A 6,000-nucleotide genomic window follows, 5' to 3' on the forward strand; every position below is an offset into this window, starting at 1 on the left:
CAGTGGTTGGGATTTGATGTAAAAGCAAAGATGAGCTTTGAGGTTTGGGGGCAGTTTGGGCACTGCATTATTGGGGATCCCTTAATCCAGAGAAAGTGGATTAAGGGATCCCCAATAAAGGGGACACGGTAGATTTATCTTTGCATCATTTATTCTTTGGGGAATAAACCAGCCTGTTCTAGCCCTGCTGTGTAGGGAAAACAATTTGGATTTTAATTGCTCGCAAAGCAATGGGTAGAACGCCCTGGTGGGAAACTGTTCCCATGTGGGAAACCCGTGTGCTGGAGCCCAAAGAAATGCCATGGGCAGGATGGGCACCCCAGGGCTGAGCTGCTTGGGCTCTGCTGGCAGCTCCATGCTCAGGGGTCTGGGATGCAGGTGTCACCGGTGTCCAGGGAGAGATTTGCAATCTCCCCCGGTGCTGGAGAGCAGCAGCAGCAGCGCCCCATGGGCACCGTCCCCTGCCCCAGGCACCAGGACGGGCTGGAGGAGGCTCCATCCAGCCCAGCCCAGCCCATTTCCACCCTCACTCCGGGGGCCCTTACGCACAGAGCTCCTGCCATGAGGCAGAGGACAAGTTACCAGGGCTGTTTTCTTTAATTTTCACTCTCAAAAGCCGCCCCAGACAGCCCGGTGAGCCGGATCCTCCTTGGATCCCGTTTCAAAGGAGAAGAATGGCAGGAATGTGCTGCTTTTTCCATGCTGCATTTTCGACGGGAGGAGCTGTTTACGGAGCACAGCTCCTTTCCCAGCCAGGGCTGCAGGAGGGCTCAGAGCCCCCAGAGTCCTGGCAAGATGTCAGGGCCAGGCTCTGCCTCGAGGGAGCCTCGAGGGTCCTGGATTTGGCCACGGGCTCAGCCTTTGTCCTGCTCAACTCCCCAAATCCCAGCCCCTCCATCCCTCAGGAGCTGATGTGGGGCCTGACAGGAACATCTCCAGGCTCTGAGCCCTCAGCCCTGCTGCCCCTTCCTCAGCCAGCTCCTGCCTGGCACTGCCCACCCAGCTCCTGCCTCCTCCTGGGCTCTCGTTCCGTCCTGCCAGCCCTGCCAACCATCTCCATTCCATGGGAACCTTCCTGAAACCCACAGCAAGGCCTCCACTGGGGTCACCAAGCCCCCCTCTCCCCTCTGCCTTGTATCCCAAGCCCAGCTGGTGCCTGTCTCTGGTTACAGGTGACATTTCTCCCTAGTCCCAGAGGAGCTGAAGGAAACTCTGCTCTTTAGGAGGGAGCAGAAGGTGCTGGAGTTTGGGGACACGTCCAGGACGTGGAGACACCTTTGTTCATGCTGGCAGGATGTTGCATGACCTGTGGGCAAGAGGATGGGATGAAAGGAGGTGGAAACTGGGAGCAGGGGATTTCCAGGTGCTCCTGGCTCGGAGCTGCACCGTGCTGAGCACAGGGATGGTGTCTCAAGGGACCTCTTGCCACTCCTTGCCTGGGTAACTCCAGGAACTGGGATTTGAGACATCCCGGGCTTTCAGATTCTCTGTTAATCAAATCCCAAGTGCTAAAAGGAATCAAGAGACATGAAAAGTGTTGCTGAAGAAGCAGGGGGTGGGGGAGGGAAGCAAATAAAGCCACCCCCCATTCCCCAGAGAAGGAGCAGCTTCTGCATCATATCTCATCTGGGAAAAATTATATTTTGGGAATTACGTGCTTCTTCTGAAAAGCCTTAAAGAGATTTAATAAAATGAGACAAGCTAATAATATAGGGGATGAATAGCAACCCTGGATTCTGCATCTTGATTTAATCAGATGCTTTTCCTCAGGGGGACAAGCAAGAACTACGGCTAAAGCCTCCCTTCCCTTCCCTCCCCAGCTGCTCCCCTCTTCCTCTGGCCATTCACTCCTTCTCCCACCCCAGAGGAGCAGCCAGAGCAGGATTTGGGGGCCCACAAGTCCCTGGTGTTCACCAGCAGCTGCTGGGAATGCGCAGCCCACGCTGGTTCGTTGGGAGCAGGGTAAGGAGCTGGACACCAGCTTGCTGCACACCCCCAGGGAGAGGGGCCCTGTCCAAAGGACAGTCCTGGGGGAGAAAAGCAGAAACTGGGGAGCCAGGAGAGCTGGGCTTGGCTCCATGTGCGTGGTTGCTCCAGAGGCTGGGAGTGCCGTGTGCTGCTGCAGTGGGGATGGGCCCTTGCTGGGGTGTGAAGCATCTGCTCAGCAGCTCAGGAGGGATGTGCCCCTCTCCGTGCTGGGACAGCTGCAGGCTGTGCCCGTGCCAGGTGGGAAGGACACAAATGGCTCTCCCAGTCCTGTTTCACTGCTCAGGACCCAGGCCAGCCCAGCCCCGGGGGGATGATCCTTCCCAGCTCCGCAGCACACTCAGAAACCGAGCTCATGTTCTGATGTAATTGTCCTTTTCCGAGTATCCTGTGCTCGCCTGTGCCTGTGCCGGGCACCCCGGTGCCGCTCCTGCTTCCTGGAACATTTTGCTTCCCACATTTCTGCCGTGGTGCTGCTGCTGCTGCTGTGAGCTCTGTTTTGCTGCTGCACAGCTCGTCCAAGGCAGGCCCTGGGGAGCCTCGTGTTCTGTCGCCGGGATGTTTGTGTGACTTTCGTGGAATTTCCTTCCCTCAGCCACTTGCTCACGGACACAGGGTGGGTTTTGCTGGTTGGCAGGTGGCTGGTAAACCGAGGAGGGTGAAAATAGGGAGGGAAATAGCAAGAGAACAAGGATTGATCTGTGCTGGAGGTGATTCTGTTAAAGGTGTCGCTGGGGTTCGTGCAGAGCATCCTGCCTGTGGCTCCGGCTGTGCTGAGCTGCTGCATGAAAGGGATTCTATCCTCCAAAACCAGGCAGGGAGCAAAACATCCCACAAATAGCAGGGACGAACTCTGGCAGCCGCGGGGGAAATGCCCTTTTAGCTGCCTCTGCTTTAAGCCTTGGGCTATTTGCAGTCAGGTCAGAAATAGGTGGTGATTTGTAAAAGAGTCATAACTGTGGGAAGGCTTTGCCTTGCAGCGAGTGGATCCTTTATCATCAATCACTGGCAGCGGCTCCCAGCAAATGGGCTTTGCTCCTACAGGAGATGAGTTTGTGGATGAGCCTGGGAGGACTCAGCTAATGCTGTGTAATGCTCCCTGCTCGGGCTCTGCGTGACTCCATGGGGAGCTGGGCTCGGGGAGGGCACAGGCAGTGCCCACGGCCTCTTCTCTGAGAGCTCCCAGCACCAGCAGCTCCTCTCCACCCACCCCAGGCCCCTGACACCCTGTCCTTGCTGCCAGGGGCTCCCTGGCTCTGGCCCCACTCCACCAAGCCCACAGGATCCCAGGGCACATCTGTCTCATGGCATGCTCTGCCCAAAGAACTGTTTAGAAGGAGCAAATGGATTTTTTTTTTCCTGTCAGCCAGGAGCAGGTTTCAAGCAGGCTATTTTTACCTGTTCCTGACTCTATTAATAGTTGTACGGCCAGCAATAAATGCTGATCGAGAGATTCGATTTGTCTGTCCTCCAGAGGTTGCCACTTCCTATTCCCCCTGTTGTTTTCCATCAACTGCTTCAATTAAATGATCTTTTTGTTATTTGGGGTGATACACTTGGGCTTTGTGTTCAGCTATTAAACTTCTTGGCTGTCTCACACACAGATGGATAAACACAGGAAACTGTCCCACTTTCTCCCCTCCAAGTGTCCTTGTGCCTCCGGGCAGGATGTTTCCCTGCAGGCAGGGACATCAGGGGCTGTTCAGGGCTGTTTGAGCTGCTGCTCCCTTCCAGACAGCCACAGACAACCACAATCCCTCTGTAAGCCTTCTGAGGGTGTTTAAATTAATATCCAAGGGTGACACCACGCTCAGGGGAGATGAGAAGCTCAGCACCATCCATTTCCCAAGTGGTGCTGATGAAAGGCACTGCTCTGCCCCAGTCTGTGTGTTCTGGCTGTCCCTGAGGTCCCTCTCTGTGTTATAGGTGAGGCTTCTGCTGCTCTGAACCTTATCAAAGCATCACCTTTTACTAAGATTTTTTTTTTTTTGGTAAGTTGGGTTTTTTGAATATATATTTTAAAATTATTATTTTATTTTTATCATAGAACAGGCTGGGTTGGAAGGGACCTTAAAGCTCATCTTGTACACCCCCTGCCATGGGCAAGGGCACCTTCTGCTAAGCAAGATTGCTCCAAGTCCTCTCCTACCTGGCCTTGGACACTTACAGCAATGGGTGCAGCCACTCTTGGCAACGTATTCCAGTGCCTCACCACCCTCAGAGGGAACGATATCTTCCCAGTATCCCATTTAATTCTGCCATCTGTCAGCATGAAGCCATTCCCCCTTGCCCTTGTCCTGTTCCTCCATGCCTTGTCCAAAGTCCCTCTCCATCTCTCTGGGAGCACCTTTAGGCACTGGAAGGGGTTTTAAGGTTCCTTGGAACTTTCTATTCCCCAGGCTGACCATTCTCAGTTCCCCCAGTACAGCACTGCTCCCATTCCATTCCCATTCCCATTCCCATTCCTATTCCCATTCCCATTCCCGTTCCCATTCCCATTCCCCATCTCCATTTCCTTTCCCATTCCCATTCCCATTCCCATTCCCATTCCCATTCCCATTCCTATTCCCATTTCCCATCCCCATTTCCATTCCCATTCCCGTTCCCATTCCCGTCCCCATTTCCCATCCCCATTCCCCTTCCCATTCCCATTCCCGTTCCCATTTCCCATTCCCATTCCCGTTCCCATTCCCATTCCCGTTCCCATTTCCCATTCCCGTTCCCATTCCCATTCCCATTCCCATTCCCATTCCCGTTCCCGTTCCCATTCCCATTCCCGTTCCCGTTCCCATTCCCATTTCCCATTCCCGTTCCCGTTCCCGTTCCCATTCCCGGCCCTGCCCGCGCTGCCGCCGGCCGGACTCTCGCCTGTCCCCTAGCGGGCAGAACCGGCGCTGCAGCGGCACCGCTCGGCGCCCGGCGCCGGGACCAGGACCGGGATCGGGACCAGGATTGGGACCGGGATCGGGACAGGAACCGGGACCTGAATGAGGGTCGAGGCCGGGGTCAAGGGAAGCCGCTGTCCTCAGAGCCTCCGCCAAGATGTCACCGCGCGGCCCCAGCCCGCGCTGCAGCCCCCGCTGGGACCGAGACTTGACCGAGACTTCTCTCTGCTCCCGGCCCCGCGCGTCGGAGCTCGCACCGAAAGGGGTCTTTTCTCCCGTTTTTCGGGCATTTGCACCGGGCAAATGTAAACCGGAGCAAAATCACGGCAGGGAGTGGCGTGGGACACTCTGCACCCCCCGCCCCCGGTTCCTGAAGTTTGGGGTCACCCCACTCCCCGAGCCCCGGGAACCGCGGGCCGGCTGCGGGGAGCCCGCACCGGGCTGAGAACGGGACGGGTACAAAGCACAGGGACCCCGTACTGAGATTCTAAGAGATCTTTTTGCAAACGGGACTGTGAAAGGGACCGGGAGTGCGAGCGGGAGTTCGAAGAACCAGAGTTCCAACCGCGCTGCGAACGGGACCGGGCTGTAAATCCCCGAGAGCGCAAACCGCGATGGGGACGGGATCTGTCAGTGCACCCCCGGGAGTGCGAACCGGGATGGGAACGGGACCGGGCTGTAAATCTCCGGGAGCGCAAACCGGGATGGGGACGGGATCTGTCAGTGCACCCCCGGGAGTGCGAACCGGGATGGGAACGGGACCGGGCTGTAAATCTCCGGGAGCGCAAACCGGGATGGGGACGGGATCTGTCAGTGCACCCCCGGGAGTGCGAACCAGGATGGGAACGGGACCGGACTGCGCAGCAGCGGGAGCGCGAACGGGGCTGCGGACGGGACGGGGCTGCCAAACACCCGGAGCCCCAGCCGGGCTGTGAACGGGACCAGGCGAGCGAGCCCCAGCAGCGCGAACGGGGCTGCGAACGGGAGCGGAGCGCGCAGCCCGGAGCCCGGCGGGGGGCGCGGGCCGGGCCGGGCGCGGAGCCGGGCGCTGACTCAGCCGCCGCCGCCCCGGGCCGTGACGCGCCGAGGGGCGGTCGCTGCCGGCTCCATATAACGCGGCGGCCGCCGT

The sequence above is a fragment of the Molothrus ater genome, chromosome 16 (assembly GCF_012460135.2).
Source record: "Molothrus ater isolate BHLD 08-10-18 breed brown headed cowbird chromosome 16, BPBGC_Mater_1.1, whole genome shotgun sequence".
NCBI lineage: Eukaryota > Metazoa > Chordata > Aves > Passeriformes > Icteridae > Molothrus > Molothrus ater.